We start from the raw sequence: 20,049 nt of genomic DNA, 5'->3' as shown, positions 1-20,049 counted from the left end.
CCTGGGCTCCGACGGCCACCGTTCGTGGTTTCTAACCCTCCAACTATAAACACATTGCCACGGTTGGATCCAGCGTATGTTTGGGGGCTCGCGGTCTGCGGTATCGCCAGTACCGTCACCAAGATTGCTCAAGGTGCCCCGTGCGGGGGACTTACAATGTGGGAAACCGGAACTAGGCCCACTAATCAAATACGTTCAAGGAAAATGCACTGACGTACTGCTCGCCTTTGCTCGAGGATTGTCATCCTACTGCCTCCGCGAAAACGTGCTATACAAAAAGAACCATGACAGCAGCAAAGAGGCCTTCCTCCTTGTCGTACCCTAAGTGCTTCGCGAAGAACTCTTACAGGCCTGCGACGATGAGCCAACAGCGGGTCACTTAGGTGTTAGCCGGACGTACGCGAGAATTCACCAAAAATACTACTGGCTGAGGCTTCTTCCCACAGTGAAACACTACGTGAAGACCTGTCACGATTTCCAGCGGCGCAAAACACCGCAATTGAAGCCCGCCGGACAACGTAATCCGCTGGAACCACCAAAAACGCCGTTCTACCAGGTTGGCATGGACCTGCTCGGGCCATTTCCGATGTCTTTCTCTGGAACCAAGTGGATAGTAGTAGCAACGGACTATTTGACACGGTACGCAGAGACCAAAGCTCTTCCTCAAGGAACTGCAGCAGAAGTGGCAAAGTTCTTTGTCCACGAGATTGTTTTACGCCACGGCGCACCCGGATTTATTATTACAGACAGGGTAACAGCTTTCACCACCGATTTAATGCAAGACGTCCTCAGGCTGACCGGGAGCCACCATCGGAAGGCCACCGCATATCACCCACAAACCAACGGGCTCACGGACCCTCTGAAGAGAACATTGACTGACATGTTATTCATGTACGCCGACGTGGAGCACAAATCATGGGACGAAATTCTGCCATATGTAACATTCGCATACAATACGGCTGTGCAAGAGGCGACGCGGAGGACACCCTTCCAACTGATCTACAGACGTCAAGGAACGACAACACTCGATGCCATGCTCCCCCTCTATGATGGCGACTCAGGTGACAGTAGAGCTGAAGCGTTTATCCAACGGGCTCAAGAGGCACGGCAGCTGGCCAGGCATCGCATTCAGCGCCAGCAGGAAAGCGACGCGCGACAGTACAATCTTCGCCACCGAGCTACAATGTACATGCCAGGAGACCTCGTGTGGGTGTGGACGCTAATCCGCCGCCGTGGACTCCCAGAAAAACTTCTCCGGCGGCATATTGGCCCTTATGAAGTGAACCGCCAAATCAATGACGTTACCTAAAACTTGTACCTCGCGGTTCTCGCTTCGCAGCTCACCGACGATCACCGGGCAAAGAAGTCGTCCATGTTGTGCGCATGAAGCCATACTATGCGTGGTAGATCCACTCAAGACTTCATTGCACAGGACACTGATGTGCTATCTTTTTAGACTAGCTTCATTTTTTTCTCCTTTGGTTTTACATTTCATTCTTTGCTTGTATTTTTTCCTTTGTGCTTCTATTTATTTCTTGCTTAATTTCCGCAATTTATTTCTGTCACAGCATCGGGGCGATGCTCCTAACGAGGGGAGCAACGCCGCGAAGAAAGCTTTGCCACAATGGGCCTCCTACGTCACTGGAAGCATGCTCTCGTGGCGCTGTTCCACAAAGCCCCGTGGAATGCGTGCTCGTGCGGCGGGGCTTGCTTTGGAGGAGACGCTCGTAGGGAAACGTTCGAAACGGTCGGTGTTTTACGTTGTGGGCACAAGTTCGCCTCAATAAACTAGTTAAAATTCACCCGTGCAACGTCTTGTCGCTAGAATACATATATATATATATATATATATATATATATATATATATATATATATATATATATATATATATATATAAATTGTAAGGAAGACCATCGCCAACACCATACTCGTTTAAATAATGTAGGAGCGTGGACAGCACTGGTCATTCGCAATACGTGGGTATGTGACACAGAAGCCACACATGGAAGAGGCACCAACTCGTGGATGTCCCATCGCCATCGCTGGGACGAAGAAGAAGTCTCGTCTCGTTGGCTCTCCGTCTCGACTTGCTGGTCAGCGCGACTTGGTGCTTCGGTGCTACCGCTGCTGCTGGTGCGGCTGAAGAATAAAGCCCGAAAACCCTCTTATAGTTTTGGTGGAGGTGCAACGATGTTCGTTCTCTTACGCTGGAGCTCCGCAACCGGACACTCGACCCTCCCAGCATGTCTCTCAACGATGACCCCCGGCCTGCCCCAACACCCATCCTCTGCGCGGGTGCAATTCGTGAGCGGGACCCTCCCTCATTCAACGGCACCGACGAGAAAGACGCAGAGGACTGGCTTGCTACTTTTGAAAGAGTGAGTACCCATAACCACTGGGACGACCGCCTCAAGCTGAATAATGTCGAATTTTCCTTGACTGGGCTCGCAGAGCAATGGTTCTGGAACAACGCGGCACGTCTTAAAACGTGGCCTGAGTTTAAAGACGACTTCATAAAATCATTCGGTCGCCCCGCTGCTCGAAAACTCCTCTCAGAGCAGCGCTTGCGTGAGCGGGCACAGAAAAGGGGTGAAAACTTCACTTCTTACATTGAGGATGTTGTCGCCCTGTGCCGTAAGATTGACAGTGCCATGCCCGAACCAGAAAGGATAAAACACATTCTGAAAGGCATAGACGACGATGCCTTCCATATGCTGTTGGCGAAAAACCCCCAAACTGTGGCCGAGGTCGTTACTATTTGTCAGAGTTACGACGAGTTGCGGAAGCAAAGGGCTCTCACTCGGCGACCCCTCGCAGAAAATCAGTTTGTCTCCAGCTTGGCCGCTGATGACGGCGACGGTACCTTGTTGCAACGGATCCAGCAGTTTGTGCGAGAGGAAGTGGCTCGGCAGTTGTCCATCATCAACTATGTGCCCGAGCAAAAATCTTCTCTCAGCCCTGAACTCAGGACCGTTATCCAGCAGCAAGTCGCTGACTCCCTCCCAGCTGCACTGCCGTCAAGCCCCGTTGTTGCCCCTGTGCCCTATGCCGCCACCATACCCCAAGCTCCAGCGACTTCAACCCTGCCTTATGCAGACTCTATGCACCCCGTGACGATGGCCGCTCCAATACACTTTGCCGACTCTATCCCTCAACGACCTTACGCTGAAGTCGCTGCCAGGTACATGCCTCGGAGCCCCGTCGTTTTCCCCACCACCCGGCCTTTACGTCCGCCGGTGTTGTCTGGTCCCTCACTCACCAACCCTTGGAGGACGCTGGACAATCGCCCAATTTGCTTTGCCTGTAGGGCTCCTGGACACGTGGCACGCTATTGCCGCCGCGCCACGGTGACAGGACGCAACCCTGCCGCAGCTTCTTCCTACGCCCATTCCCCACTCATGCAGGAAGCCACCGCGTATTCGCCGATGACGTCTATGCCGCCCGATAGTCGTGACTTCGGAAGCCGTCGGTCTTCATCTCCGCGACGCCGCTCACTATCTCCCATGCGTCGTCGTCCTGTTCCAACGGAAGCGGAAAACTAGGCGCCGCAGTTCCGGAGGCAAGAACTGCGCCGTCGTCGATCTGCCCAAGGCCTCCTCCCTCTCCCGCAAACGTCATTCGTATTACCATAGATGGCGCTGAAGTCTTAGCCCTTGTCGATACTGGAGCCGCCGTTTCTGTCATGGACGCCAAACTTTGCCGCCGCTTGAAGAAGGTTAGGACGCCGCATCTTGGATTCTCATTACGGACTGCTACGGCTCATCCCATTGATCCAACTGGCATGTGCACTGCCCGTGTCGTTATTCAGGACGTCATGTATGCTGTTCAGTTCATTGTCCTGCCTTCCTGTTCCCACGATGTTATACTGGGGTGGGACTTCCTTTCTGAACATAGAGCTGTCATCGACTGTGGCCGTGCCGAAGTAGAGCTCTTCCCGTTCATGGATCAAACCACCGGTGAACCGCCCGCTCCTTCTGCCATCAAACTGGTCCTCACGGAAGAAGTTAGCATTCCTCCTCATTCTGCCGTGCTAGCTTCTTTATCCTGCCCACTTCTGTCCAATGCGACAGTACTCTTTACGCCTTCTGACCTGTTTCACCAGCGACGTTGTCTTCGGCTTCCTTTCTCCCTGCTTCCCATTCGTAACTGCCAAACTACACTTCTCCTTTCCAACTACGGGTCGTGTCCGTGCATTTTGCAACGCGGAGAGTGCGTCGGCCATGTCGAGACCGTTCATTCTGTTGTCGCTGTGGCTGTGCCCGACGATTCAACCCCGCTTGAAATCAGTGGACTGTGTGCTCCTTCAGGAGCAAAATCCTCCCCGTCTGCAGACGTCTTCCTTCGTGCCATTGATGCCGACCTTTCAGTGTCCCAACGAGACCAGCTTCTCGCACTGCTGAACCGATTTCGGACGTCTTTTGATTCTGTCCAGACTGGTCTGGGACGTACCTCCACAGTCGCACACACCATCGATACCGGTGGTCACGCACCCTTACGGCAACGTCCCTACCGTGTCTCCCCCACTGAACGCCGCGTAATCGATGAACAAGTCGAGGACATGCTCCAACGCGGTGTGATTCGACCCTCCACCAGTCCATGGGCATCGCCAGTAGTACTTGTCAAGAAGAAGGACGGCTCTATTCGGTTTTGCGTCGATTACCGCCGGCTCAACAAGATAACTTGCAAAGACGTATATCCGTTGCCGCGAATTGATGACGCCCTTGATTGTCTACAAGGCGCAGAGTTCTTTTCCTCCATTGATTTACGCTCGGGTTATTGGCAGGTTCCCATGGCAGAGGCTGATCGGGCAAAAACGGCCTTTATTACTCCTGACGGCCTGTACGAGTTTAACGTTATGCCGTTTGGCCTCTGCAATGCGCCTGCAACCTTCGAGCGGATGATGGATAATATTCTTCGTGGACTCAAATGGCAGACGTGCCTTTGTTACCTCGATGATATTGTGATCTTCTCTCCCGATTTTTCGACGCACCTGATTCGACTTGAGCAGATTTTGACGTGCTTGACGACCGCAGGCCTTCAGCTCAACCTGAAGAAGTGCCGTTTTGCTGCCCGAGAGCTTACTATCCTTGGCCACGTTGTCTCTAAAGCTGGTGTCCTGCCCGATCCTGCCAAGTTACGTGCTGTGGCGGAATTTCCCAAGCCGACAACTGTGAAGGCCCTCCGCAGCTTCATTGGGCTGTGTTCATACTTTCGCCGATTCGTTCGCAACTTTGCATCTCTCATCGCGCCTTTGACAAAGCTCCTCAGCAAAGAAGGCGGCATCTGTGAGTGGTCCACGGCCTGCGACGACGCATTTACTAAACTGCGCCATCTCCTCACATCTCCGCCAATCCTGCGCTATTTCGATCCTGAGGCCCCTACCGAAATTCACACGGACGCGAGCGGAGTTGGTTTGGGGGCAGTTCTCGCTCAGCGCAAGGCAGGATATGACGAGTATGTCGTTGCTTATGCAAGTCGCACGCTAACAAAGGCCGAGACAAATTATTCTGTGACCGAGAGAGAATGCCTGGCCGTTATTTGGGCGCTTGCGAAGTTCCGCCCGTACCTCTACGGGCGCCCTGTCCATGTTGTCACAGATCACCACGCGCTTTGTTGGTTGTCCTCGCTCAAAGATCCTTCCGGGCGGCTAGCGCGCTGGGCTTTGCGGTTACAGGAGTATGACATTCGCGTCACGTATCGCTCAGGCCGGCGGCACAATGATGCTGATGCCCTTTCACGCTCCCCGCTGCCTCATGACAGCGACCAGGTCTCGAGCTCCGACTGCTACGTGTCGCCATTGGAGATCCACTCTATGTCGTCCGAGCAAAAGAAAGACCCTTGGATTTCCTCCATGTTGGACTTTCTGTCTGGCTCATCAACGAACGCTGCATCTCGGACACTACGCCGGCAAGCGTCGCACTTTGCCCTTCGCGACGGACTGCTTTTCCGTCGCAACTACCAACCCGAAGGTCGCAAGTGGCTCTTAGTAATTCCGCGCCACCTACGCTCTGAAATGTGTGCCTATTTTCACGAAGAGCCACATTGCGCCCATGCTGGTGTCCCCAAAACATACCAGCGTTTGCGCTTGCGGTACTACTGGCGAGGCATGTACCGCTTCGTTCGTCAATACGTCCGTTCGTGTGTTCGATGCCAACGCCGAAAATATCCTCCCCGCCAAGGAACTGGGCCTTTGCAGCCCTTACCGTGTCCAGCAAGACCATTCGACCGTGTAGGAATCGACCTTTATGGACCTCTTCCTTGCACTGCCGATGGCAACCGATGGGTCGTTGTTGCTGTCGACTACTTGACCCGGTACGCCGAGACTGCCGCTCTGCCTGCTGCTACCGCACGCGAAGTAGCCTCCTTCCTACTTCGGCACTTCATTTTACGGCATGGGGCGCCGCGTGAACTCCTCAGTGATCGAGGAAGAGTTTTTCTGTCTGAAGTTATAGAGGCCCTTCTTAAATCCTGCCGCACGATCCACCGCACCACCACGGCGTATCACCCTCAGACCAATGGACTGACCGAACGTTTCAACCGAACTCTGAGTGACATGCTTGCTATGTACGTCGCGGCGGACCATTCCGACTGGGACGCAGTACTACCATTCGTGACCTACGCATACAGCACCGCCACGCAGGCCACGACCGGCTTCTCTCCGTTTTTTCTTTTGTATGGCCGTGAGCCTTCATGCACACTGGACACCATACTTCAATATCGGCCCGATGAGTCAGAGTGCACGCCCATCTCCGACGTTGCCAAGCACGCCGAAGAGTGTCGTCAGTTGGCCCGATCGTTAACTACGGAAGATCAGCAGCGTCAGAAGTCGCACCACGACGAAACGACTCCCGCTCCTACCTACTCACCAGGGTCGCTTGTCTGGCTGAGGGTTCCAGTGTCGTCGCCAGGCTTGAGCAGTAAACTGCTTTCGCGCTACCAGGGTCCCTACCGCATCGTCAAGCGGACGTCTCCAGTAAATTATGTGGTTGAGCCTCTCACTCCGTCGCCCGATCAGCGTTGCCGCGGCAAAGATATAGTCCATGTTCAGCGCCTCAAGCCTTACATTGACCCCGTCGTAGTTTCATCTCCCTGAGTCGCCAGGATGGCTCTTTCGTTCCCGGGGGCAATTGTAAGGAAGACCATCGCCAACACCATACTCGTTTAAATAATGTAGGAGCGTGGACAGCACTGGTCATTCGCAATACGTGGGTATGTGACACAGAAGCCACACATGGAAGAGGCACCAACTCGTGGATGTCCCATCGCCATCGCTGGGACGAAGAAGAAGTCTCGTCTCGTTGGCTCTCCGTCTCGACTTGCTGGTCAGCGCGACTTGGTGCTTCGGTGCTACCGCTGCTGCTGGTGCGGCTGAAGAATAAAGCCCGAAAACCCTCTTATAATATATAAATATATATATATATATATATATATAGTAAAAAATGGGTATAGCTTCTAACAAAACTGTTTATTGGTCGACGTTTCGATCGGATGCCGATCTTTCTCAAGACAACATTTCGCATTTCTGTGCACGTATTTATAAGCTCGTCGTCCAACGACGCCGAAAAAAGAGAGAGGGGGGATTTGGGGAGAAAGGTAGCAACAAACACGCTCTCGGCGAGGTGAGGTGAAGGTTTGCAAAAAAGAGAGAGAGAAAAAAAAGGAAAAGAAAGAAAACGCAAAACAAAGACAAACCCAAACATGCAGAAAAGAGAGAGGAGTACACAACTCTTTCACAAACACTGTCCTCCGTCGTTCGTCAGCTTGTGGAACGAGTGACAGGTAGCGCCCGCTTCAAGGGGGGCCGCTCTGCTTAAAGGCCAACTGCACTCAAATTTTCGACAACGTAAAATTAATGTCACCTAACAGTTCATATAAAAAGGGTGCGAAATGCAAAATACTGCGCTTCAAACATCAACGCGCGCGACGCAAACGGCTTGCGGCATTCGCGTTTTCGGAACCGAAACTGAATAGAAAAGGCGGCCATAGCGGCGGCCGGAGGTGACGTACGTGAGGGAACGGAAGCGACCGCGCCAGAGCCGGCGGCCGCTCAGAGCCGCCTTCAAACGCGCGTGGTAGCGCCGCTAGCCACCTTAGCGCCGCGTTTCCCTTTTTTATTTCCACAGGAAAACTTCCACTAACGTTTTCCCATGATAATGGAGTTGGGCGCAATTCCGGCATCCCTAAGCTATCAATCCAGATGAAGTAGACCGCCCGACAGTAATTGTTTCCATCATAATAACTGTCGGAATAGCAATTTTTGGCATTGCAAGTAAAAAACGGACCCTGATTTACAAAGCTATTTGCTCGTATACGATATCGAAAAGCAGCTTTTATTATAGCCGACCCCTCGGCTATCACGTCGCGCTCTCTGAAGGGAACAAATCGCACCCGGGCGGAGATAAATCACTATTTCTACCATACATTACATGCAAACAGCTTCGTGAATATCGGCCCAGTATTTCTTCCCCTGTGTGCACATCGAGAATCGAATTATAAAAGGTATCTGAAACTATAAGCCCGCCTCCAGAGCTAAATGACGCACTAAAACACGAAAACACTTCGTATCTACCGCTGTTTTCTACTTTAACCAGAGACAGGTACTGTTGAAAACGTTTTACTTTCAAATAAACAAAATCTAACGCTCAAAGTAAATACGTCTCTTAAGAATTGAACAAAAATATAATCTATTGTTTAGGAGAGGAGCAGTTTAGTTTTCGCACTTCCCAAATACGACAGCCAGTATTTGTGCGGGTGTATTTGTTACTACGAGAAAGGCTGATTTTGGTTCACTTAGCTAGGGAGACAAAAGTCGCACAAATGTTTATAGCCACGTGTACAAGAACTCTATTTGGGTCGTAAAACTTTTGGAAATGTCTAAAGGATAGAGGTGGCGTTGGGCCAGCCCAAATGAGGCCAATATTGGACGCGGAAGTGCGAGTGGTCAATAATTTATAATATATCTTTTTTTGTGTGTGTGGTAAATGCAATAGGAATGACAAATGTAAGGCAAGTACTCCTTTCGCGCTATTTTTTCTTTGAGTAAAAACATTATTTTCAAGTAAAAGGAGTTTTGCTAACTCCAACACCTTCGCAAGCGCCTGAATAGGTTTAGGCTTCTAATCATTTTTTTTGCATTGAGAAAAATGGGGGAGATTACTGCCTGTGCGGTTAGTTTAAACATTTGGTGGCGATGCCGGTACAGCGCGCTGGTGTAGCAGAGAAACACCGGGCGAACGCATCCCTGCGCCCGGCGGAGCGCCCTGCAAGTCGCCGGAGAAGCGCTAGCTTCACGGGACAGGTTCCCCAACCTCCGTCACAGGCCGCTCGGAACTTGTTACGGCGACTCTCCGCCAGGTGCAAACGTCGTCTGCTCGGAGGTACTTTGAACGGCGGTACCTGGCGCTCTCTGTAATTACGAAGCTAAGGATTTCGCCGTGACGATTTTAAGAGCATATACTACTTATTTGGAAAAAAAATTTTTGAGTGCAGTTGGCCTTTAAGAAACGAAAGCGCAAAGCAGTAACAGGGACGCTCTCACACCATCACTGGGAGGCACAGAATTCTAATGGTCACTGACCTTACGGGAAGAGTTTACAGGAAGCGGGCGCAGCCGCACACATACCTCAGTGACGCCAACCCCACAAACCAAACAGGCAGGCTCGTTAAGAGTGTAGGTACGATCTCCGCACTGTGGCTCAAAGCATGCACGATTCCGCCTACCGGCAGGACGGGCGAGCGCCATTCATCATTCTTAGCTCTATTCTTCTGCCCTGCCCGGGCAGCCGACGGGGTCGTCCCTGACTATGAACCAGGGAGAAGAATGATGATGATAGTTGGGTTTTATTGGCGCAAGGCCGACTATGGGCAAAGAGCGCCAAAGAAGAAGTTACTGAATTATGATGAGACTGTAAGTACTAAAACATGTGACTAAAAGTAAAGGTGATGCAAAACAAAAGACAATGGAGATGGCTGGTGTATAGGGCCAGGGTGATTACACATGATATGACAAAAGCTGCAGGAAGTTTACCTCAGCTAAAAACTTAAATACACGTTGACTAGAAAACATTGGTTCGTCGGCTAAAAAGTATGATGGGTGCAAAGGAATGTGTCGTCTGTATAATTCAGGAAAATGTTTGTGTCGTGTTGTGTCAAGTGCCTTGCATGTGATTAGTATGTGGACTACGGATAGGCCCTTTCCACACCTGCTACACGTGGGTCCCGAAGTTCCAGTGAGCAGGTGGGAGTGCGTAACATGTGTGTGGCCTATCCGCAGCCTAGCCAGGGCGACTTCAGTGTATCTGTTGTGTGAGTCAGTTATGTAGCGTCCCAGTTGTGGTTTTATTACGTGTAGTTTGTTGTCTGTTTGTTGACTCCAGTGTAATTGCCATGTGTTACGAAGCTGTCGTCTGATGTGTGTCTTTAGGTCGGTGTAAGGTATTGTTGTTATGTCAACTGTGGTCATGAGAGCAGCAGCACCAGCCATTTGATCAGCAGTCTCATTGCCAGGGATTCCACAGTGACCTGGTACCCAGCATATAGTTATTTGAAGATTTGAGGCATATGCAGTCATGAGTACCTTGAAAAGAGCATTTATCACATAGTTTTTTGACGACCTTCCTGATGACAGTGCCTGCACAACGCTTAGAGAATCTGTGTAGACGATGGACTTTGGAATCTTATGTTCGAGGATGTGGTTTGAAACGAGTAAAATGCCATAGGCTTCTGCCGTGTAAATACTGCAATGAAAATTCATTGTCTTAGTTACGGTAATATTTGGTCCGTGCGCTGCACAAGATACTGTAGAACCAGTTTTGGACGCGTCGCTATAGAATTCTGCGCACCTGTACTTGTCCTGTAGGAACAGGAAGTGCTGCAGAATTGCATTCCTGGGTACCCTATTTTTTTCTACACGAATGAATGACAGGTCGCATGTTACAGGACGAAGATGCCATGGTGCGATGAAATTATGAATGGGTGTCTTGTGCGTGTCTGATAGGGGGACATGGAGTGCAGAAGCCTCTTCCCTAACTCTGAGAGAGAACGGTAAGGGAATAGATGGCCTGTTTAAAAAGAGTTGTAAATTTGATGTATCGTTCATGATGGGATTAAAAGGATGGTTGGTCAGAGACACGATCTTGGATGCATACAACAGGTCAACATACTCCCGCTGATGCCCTAGGCACCATTTGTCGCACTCGACATAAAGACTTTCAACAGGGCTAGTGCGGAATGCGCCACATGAGAGGCGAAGGCCAAGATGCAGCACTGGGTCGAGCATTTTCAGTGCTGTTTTTGTAGCCGACCCATACACGACACTGCCGTAGTCGAGCCGAGACCCCACCAACGCTGTGTACAGGCGCAGCAGGAGTTGTTTGTCGGCCCCATAAGATTGATGTGAGAGGACCTTAAGAATATTCATTGTTTTTAAGCATTTGCATTTGAGCTGTCTGATATGTGGGATGAATGTAAGTTTTTCGTCGAATAAAATACCTAAAAACTTGTGTTCCTTGTTCACAGGAATTGGCACATTCGCAAGAGTGATGTCTGGGTCCGGGTGGACGCCACGCCTCCTGGAGAATAGAACACAAGAGCTCTTCGCGGGATTAAGATTAAAGCCATTCTTGTCAGCCCAGCCGGCAAGTTTCTTGACGCCGAGCTGGACTTGACGTTCGCAGATGGACAGGTTACACGATTTAAAGGATATCTGCACGTCATCTACATACATGGAATAAGAGATTGTAGGTGGCAGTGCCTTTCCAAGAGTGTTCATTTTTGCTATGAAGAGAGTGCAGCTCAACACTCCACCTTGCGGCACGCCATTTTCTTGCACATGTACCTTTGACAGTGCAGAACCAACTCTGACGCGAAAGGTTCTCTCCGACATATAACTACAAAGGATGTTCAACATGTTGCCCGCAACACCGATTGACTTTAGGTCACTGAGGATACCGTACCGCCAAGCGGTGTCATAGGCTTTCTCTATGTCGAAAAACACCGTCAGACAAAATTGTTTATGCACAAAGGCATCCTTTATATATGTTTCAAGAGCTACGAGTTGATCGTTCGTTGATCGCCCCGCCCTGAAGCCTGCCTGGCAGCTCTCGAGAAGACCGTTGTACTCAAGGAAGTACACGAGCCTGCGATTTATCATCTTCTCGAGAAGCTTGCACAGGCAGCTGGTCAGGGCAATGGGTCGATAGCTAGCAGGAGAGGAAGGGTCCTTCCCTTCTTTCAAGAATGCTACAACTATGGCCTCCCTCCAAGACTTTGGAATGTGCCCCGAAAGAAATATCTTGTTGTAAAGGTGAAGGAGTGTTACAAGAGTGTCTGCGTGTAAGTGATGATGATGATGGTTTGATTTTATTGGCGCAAGGCCGACATGGGCAAAGAGCGCCAAACACAAAGTGATTTGATGAGGACAGAACAAGAAATAAAATCAGTTAAAAGCTATGAGCACGGCTGGTATAAAGGGCCAGGGTGAAGAACGCGAGTGGTTAAAAAAAAATAAATAAGGTGGCTGGTGTATAGGACCAGGGGTAAAACTATGGGTGGTATGAGATGAGTTGTAAAAAGTGAACTTCTGATAGGAACTGAAAGGTGCGTTGAACAGAAAACATGGCATCGTCTCCTAAGAAGTATGATGGGTGTGGTGGAATATGTCGTGTGTGTAGTTGAGGGAAGTGTTTGCGTCGTGTAGTGTCGAGTGCCTTACATTGTATGAGAATGTGCATCACGGATAGGGCCTCTCCGCACCTGCTGCACAGAGGTCTTGGAGATCCAGTGAGCAGGTGCGAGTGCGTTGCATGAGTGTGCCCTATCCGTAATCTAGCCAAGGCGACTTCTGTGTATCTATTGCGTGTATCGGAGGTGTACGGTCCCAAGTGTGGTTTTATTACGTGTAACTTGTTGTCTGTTTGTTCGCTCCAGTGTGTTTGCCATGTTTTGCGAAGTTGTTGTCTGATGTGTGGTTTCACGTCGGTGTAGGGTAATGTGGTTATGTCTACTGCATTCAAGAGTGTAGCAGCAGCAGCCATTCGGTCCGCTGCTTCGTTCCCGGCTATACCACTGTGGCCGGGGACCCAGCAAAGAACCAGTTCAAATTTGCGTACATACACCGACATAATATCCTTGATGATCAGATTGACAACGTGGTTTTTCGAAGGCATTGTTGACGACAGTGCCCGCACAACACTGAGGGAATCTGTATAGATAACGGATTGTGGGATGTGGCTTTGAAGTATATGATTGACAACAAGAAGTACACCGTAAGCCTCTGCCGTAAAGATACTAGTATGACTATTCAGAGTTCTAGTGACACTAAGGCCGGGCCCATGCGCCGCGCAGGACACAGAGGTGAAAGTCTTAGAAGCATCCGTATAAAATTCAGAATAATGATACTTCTCTTGCAAATACAAGAAGTGCTGCTGAATTGCACATGTGGGAGCTCTGCGTGTAAGTGCTGTATCATTGTATATGTAATGTTGTCTGGGCCTGGAGCTGAGGGTTTACACGTGCTTAAAGCAGCCCTCAGCTCATGTAGTGAAAACAGGGAGTTGTAAGTGGTCTGTGATTTGTTGTTGTCGCGTAGGGACTTCTTTTCACAAGAGGCTTTATACTTCAGGAAAGTGTTCGTGTAGTGTGCTGAACTGGACACGAGTTGGAAGTGTTGTGCGAGTGTGTCAGCCTGGTCTTCGAGTGTGTCCCCTGCAGTGCTGACAAGAGGCAGGCTGTGTGTTTGTTGTCCCTTGAGTTTGCGTATTCGTGTCCATACTTTCCTTGTGTCTGTGTAGGAGTTTATTGATGTTATGAATGTACGCCAACTCTCTCGTTTTGCCTCACGGCGCACACGTTTTCCTAACGCCTTGGCCCGTTTGAACAAGAGGAGGTTTCCCGACGTGGGGTACCGACGAAGGATACCCCACGCCTTGTTCTGGGCCTCTCGCGCCCGCCTACAGTCCTCATTCCACCACGGCCTCCGCTGGTTGCGCGGGGCACCAGAGGCGTGGGGAATGGACCTTTCGGCGGCGTCGAGGATGTGCGCCGTGAGGAGTTGGGTAGATTCTTCAACGTGTAGGTGTCCTATGGATGTGTGGTGTAGTTTGGATGTCTCTGTAAATGTATTCCAGTTAGCTCGTGTTTCATTGAACCGATTATGGGAAGATGGACTGCATGGGCCTTTACCTATGTATGTAAGTGAGGTGGGGAAGTGGTCACTGCCATATGGGTCAGTTCCCACACCCCACTCGAGAAGAGGAAAGAGAACTGCGGAGCCAATAGCCAAGTCAAGACATGAGTATGTGTTGTGTCCTATGTTATGATATGTAGGCTGTTTATTGTTGAAAAGGCATGCTCCAGAGGATGTAAGAAACCTCTCTATCAGGCGACCCCGGGCATCCGTACGAGAAGAGCCCCAAAGAGAATTGTGAGCGTTAAGGTCGCCTGTTAGAATGTACGGTTCGGGCAGCTGGTCAACCAGCGCCTCGACGTCAGAGCTCGAAACTGTAACATCAGGAGGAATGTATATGGAGCATACCGTTATCAACCTATTAAATATTATTAAGCGTATTGCTACAGCCTCAAGGATAGTGTTTAAAGTGACAGGGTGGCATGCTAAGGATTTCCGGACGATTATGGCCACACCGCCAGAAGAGTGTGTGCAGCCATCCCTGTCCTTTCTGAAGACCATGTAACTATTCAAGAAATTTGTGTGCTTGGAATTCAAATGTGTTTCCTGAACACACATTACACTTGGCTGATTAGCATGCAGTATTTCGTATACATCGTCAAGATTTTTAAGAAGGCCTCTACAGTTCCATTGAATTATGTTTTCTCTTCCCATTATTTAGTGTGAGAGCTACTGGAGTGTGTGTGTTTGTTTATGTGTCGTCTTTCGGGGCTGTGACTCTCGTCTTTTTTGGCTTGTCGGGAGGCTTTGGCGTCGGGACGCGTTCCTTGCGCTGCGTTGCAGGCAGGAACGGCCCGACATCCATGTCGTCGTCGGATGTCCGAGGGGTGCCCGACGGACCGGGCCCCCCGGACTTGGCCCCCCCTCGGGAGCCCTTCGTTTGAGCCGCCACCGCCGAGGGCGTCCGGGGCGCCAGAGGTGGCACGGGCGGTGCGGTGGCGGTAGGAGCCGGTGCGGGGCCCGTGGTGTCCATGGCACTCTCCAACGGACTGGAGGACGGGGAGGCAGGGACGGGAGCGGCACCGGTCCCGACGGAAGAGGTTGCCACCACAACCGCTGCTGCCTCAGCAAGCGGCGTGGTGGCGGGTTGGGCTGCCAGAGGCAACCCAGGGGGGGGCGGAGGGACCAGGTCAGACTCGCTGAACTGGGTCCCTGTGGAAACCAAACGCCGCTCCGCCCCCCGGCGAGCTGCGTCGGCGTACCTCCCCAGAGGGAAAGAGGCGAACCTCTTCCGCGCCTCTGGGAAGGTGATGTTTTCTGTGACCTTGAGATTGATTATTTTCTTTTCTATTTGGAACTTTTCGCATTTCCTGGAGTAGGCCGCATGTGGGCCCCTGCAGTTTGCACAAGTGAGGATGTCAGAATTACAGTTGTCGGTGGGGTGGTCCTGCGCGGCGCATTTCGCACACGTTGTTTTGCCGCGGCAAGAGGTTGTACTGTGCCCGAACCGCTGGCACTTGAAGCAACGGCGCGGGTTCGGAATGTAAGGACGAATGGAGCATCGAATGAAGCCTGCATTTATATATTGTGGAAGTGCCGAGCGGTCAAAGGTCAGGATAATGTGTTTGGTGGGGATTATCTTGTCATCCCTGCGCATCGTGATGCGCCGCACAGCTGTGACGCCCTGATCCTTTAGACCTGCGAGAAGGTCTGCATCTGTTTCCGTCAGGAGATCTGTCTCAGAAATCACACCCTGGGAGCTGTTTAGGCTCCTGTGGGGCGTGACCCTGATGTCCAGATCATGGATGCGGGTTTGTGCAAGAAGAGTGTGGGCTTGTTGTTCAGCATTGACTTCTACCAGGATTTCTCCGGTCCTGAGCTTTTTAGCTTGATATTTGCCACCTATGGTGCTTTGCAGAAATTTAGATATCAAGAATACAGACATGGAAGCGACAGGTCGTGCTGAGTCAGCTGACTCAATCACAAGAAAACGAGCATAATTATTCGAGGTTGTTGACAAGACAGTTGTTGAAAGAGGTGGGTACGAAACTTCGGTGCGGCCCCTTTTCGGGGGCCGATCACGTTTGGGGGGGGGTTTGGAAAATGCCATATGACACATTGGAAAGCAGGGAGACGGGGGTACTTTCTTCTTTGACCTTACCCTGGTAGCCAAAGAGGTCCCGGAGCTCCCTGCCTGGTGAACAGACAGGGAGCCCATCCGCCGGAGCTTGACCTGGGCTCCGACGGCCACCGTTCATGGTTTCTAACCCTTCACCTATAAACACATTGCCACGGTTGGATCCAGCGTATGTTTGGGGGCTCGGGGTCCGCGGTATCGCCAGTACCGTCACCAAGATTGCTCAAGGTGCCCCGTGCGGGGACCAGGGAGAAGAAGCTTAAGTAATCGTCTAACCGCACGCGGGAGTCGCGCGGGTCCTTTGTTGGAGTAAACGGCGGCGGGCGCCTCGATGTTGTTTGTGGCATATGCCGCCTGTGCGGACACCCCAGGAAGGAAATAAATAAAATAAGAATAGCTTGATTATTTGTTTAAACGACACAGAGACTTACAATTTAGATAGGGGATTATTCTGCAGCCAGATTATCAACAGCATGTATAGACGTCATAATGCCCGGGCTAACATTCATTCCTGCCTTTACCGTGTTGAATTTGTAAATAATGTAAGATTCACGTTGTTCGCGTTCTCTTGTAGTAGAAAATCCACTCTGTAAAAGTGTGACCCTGATGGAGTCGAAGGGGTGGTTTTCGGAGTTAAATGGCGTGATAAGGGTAGATCCGGGAGTGAACGAACATGTGCGCGATGGTTGTTGAAGCGCATGCGGAATGCCGTGTCCGTCTGGCCAATGTATTGGATGCCACAAACACCGCACTCCAGAAGGTACACCACATTAGAAGAGTCGCAGTCGAGTGTCGCGTGAATTAGATGCTTGAAATTTGACTTGGTGCTTTCTGCCACCGTGGTTGTCTGCATGTGTTTACATACGCGGCACCGTGCCTTTCCGCATGGTCGACACCCAACCTTGGGTGCCCTCTCAGTTTGGCGTGTACAAGGTAATCTTTAATATTTTTGGGGTGCCTGTATACGACCCGAGGAGGGGTGGGGAAGATTTTCGAAAGCCGTTCACTCTGTTGTAGCATGTTGAAGTGCTTTTTCAAGATTTTGTTTATGTTTGGGGAGTTGCCCCCGAACGTCAAAACTAGGTTGCCTCTCCCCTTCTGGTTTAGTTCCTTTTCATGGTGCAGCAACTCTTGGCGATCAAGGTTGACCGCTTTGCAAATAGCGTCGTTGACTATGGGTGGTGGGTATTGTTGCTTCGTGAGTACATTGCGCACGTTTTCTGCGTTTGCCTCGAAGTCCTCGGTGCGGGAACAAATTCTCCTAAATCGGTGGGCTTGCGAGTATGGGATACTCGTTTTGCAGTGAGGCGGATGACAACTGTCGAAGTGCAGATACTGCTGCCTATCGGTAGGTTTTTTGTACACGGTAGTGATCAGTTCTCCTTTGTCTGTATTTATATGCACGTCAAGGAAATTGATTTCCGTGGTTGAATAGGTATAAGTGAATGCGATGCTTGGATGGGCCTTGTTGAAACACTCGATGAAGTCGATTAAGTCATCCTCCGTACCGGTCCAAATAAGGAATACATCGTCCAGAAAGCGTTTGTAAAAGAATGGCTTAATTTCACGTGTTGATAGAAATTTTGTTTCGAGATCGTTCATGAATATATTAGCGTAGTTGGGTGCCATTCGAGTACCCATCGCAGTGCCGTTTATTTGTAGGTAATACTGATTGTGGAATTCAAAGCTTTTTAATTCCAGCACTAGCTTGGTCAAAGTTTCAATGACTTGTGGGCTTGGCGACTCATGGTCCCGATGTATGCTATAGGATTCAACCAGGGCTTCAATCCCATCTCGGTGAGGTATATTTGTGTACAGAGAAGTTACATCTAGAGTTACAAGGAAGGCGCCATCAGGGATTTTTATGTTGTCGATTTCCCGTAGGAAGTGGTTAGTATCACGAAGATACGACGAATGGGTAGCGGGTATTTGCTTAATCTGGGAGTCTATGTAGCTTGATATTGGTTCGGTGAGAGTGCCTCTTCCCGATATTATTGGCCTACCAGGGTTCCCTTCTTTATGAACTTTAGGCAGCATGTAAAACCTTCCTGGCGTTGCGTGTGCTGCTGTAAGTGCTTTACAGAGGCGTGGCTCTATTTCCCCAATTTTGACAAGATTATTTAGTGTTGTTATTATTTCCTGATGTTCAATAGTTGGATCGGCGTCACGTTTTTGGTAGAAAAATTCGTTATTTAACTGACGGTGGCCTTCTTGAATGTAGTCTGGTTTACTAAGTATTACAATACCTCCACCTTTATCGGCCGGTTTTATGACAATGTCTGTTCGATCACCCAGTGCCTTAAGTGCCTCGCGCTCCTCTTTAGAAAGGTTCTAGGCCTGGTTCGCGAGCGTTGTAAGCCCGCAGGATGTCTCTTTGAACGGCCTCAATGTACGAGTCCAAGTGTTTTTCGCGCTCTGATTTCGGTGTCCACTGCCGCCCTACATTGACGGAGGTTGGGGCAGTGCGCTCTTTGTCCGGCTTATCGAAAAAATATTCTTCTAGGCGTAAATTTTGTGAAAAATTGTCCAGATCTTTCAGCAAGCTAAACTCATTGTATCTGCCGGTACTTGGGCAAAATGTCAACCCGCGCGAGATTAACGACCGGTCATGAATAGTAAGCTGTACCCCGGAGAGGTTAATTATGTTTTCATCTATGTTCTTTTGAGTTTTTGACATTTCTTTCGACTTGCAGGGTGGAATTGGGTGTGTAATTTTGGAATTTCCAATGTCTGTGTGGTGCGGAGCTGAATTGATTTGAGAAAACTCGTTTGAGTATGGAACAGAAAACTCGTTTGAGTATGGAACTTTATGGAACACCCGTTCGACTCCATCAGGGTCACACTTTTACAGAGTGGATTTTCTACTACAAGAGAACGCGAACAACGTGAATCTTACATTATTGACACATTCAACACCGTAAAGGCAGGAATGAATGTTAGCCCGGGCATTATGTCGCGTATACATGCTGTTGATAATCTGACTGCAGAATAATCCCCTATCTTAATTGTAAGTCTCTGTGTCGTTTAAACAAATAATCAAGCTATTCTTATTTTATTTATTCCCTTCCTGGGGTGTCCGCACAGGCGGCATATGCCACAAACAACATCGAGGCGCCCGCCGCCGTTTACTCCAACAAAGGACCCGCGCGACTCCCGCGTGCGGTTAGAGGATTAGTTAAGCTCCTTCTCCCTGGTTCATGGTCAGGGACGGCCCTGTCGGCTGCCCGGGCAGGGCACAAGAATAGAGCTAAGAATGATGAATGGCGCTCGCCCTTCCTGCCGGTAGGCGGAATCGTGCATGCTTTGAGCCACAGTGCGGAGATCGTACCTACACTCTTAACGAGCCTGCCTGTTTGTTTTGTGGGGTTGGCGTCCCTGAGATATGTGTGCGGCTGCGCCCGCTTCCTGTAAACTCTTCCCGTAAGGTCAGTGACCATTAGAATTCTGTGCCTCCCAGTGATGGTGTGAGAGCGTCCCTGTTACTGCTTTGCGCTTTCGTTTCTTAAGCAGAGCGGCCCCCCTTGAAGCGGGCGCTACCTGTCACTCGTTCTACAAGCTGACGAACGACGGAGGACAGTGTTTGTGAAAGAGTTGTGTACTCCTCTCTCTTTTCTGCATGTTTGGGTTTGTCTTTGTTTTGCGTTTTCTTTCTTTTACTTTTTTTTCTCTCTCTCTTTTTTGCAAACCTTCACCTCACCTCGCCGAGAGCGTGTTTGTTGCTACCTTTCTCCCCAAATCCCCCCTCTCTCTTTTTTCGGCGTCGTTGGACGACGAGCTTATAAATAC

Source organism: Haemaphysalis longicornis, unplaced genomic scaffold (genome assembly GCF_048455015.1).
Source record: "Haemaphysalis longicornis isolate Haplotype H1 unplaced genomic scaffold, Haemaphysalis longicornis Haplotype H1 scaffold_1, whole genome shotgun sequence".
In the NCBI taxonomy this organism is placed as follows: Eukaryota; Metazoa; Arthropoda; class Arachnida; order Ixodida; family Ixodidae; genus Haemaphysalis; species Haemaphysalis longicornis.
Note: the sequence above shows the minus strand (reverse complement) of the source record.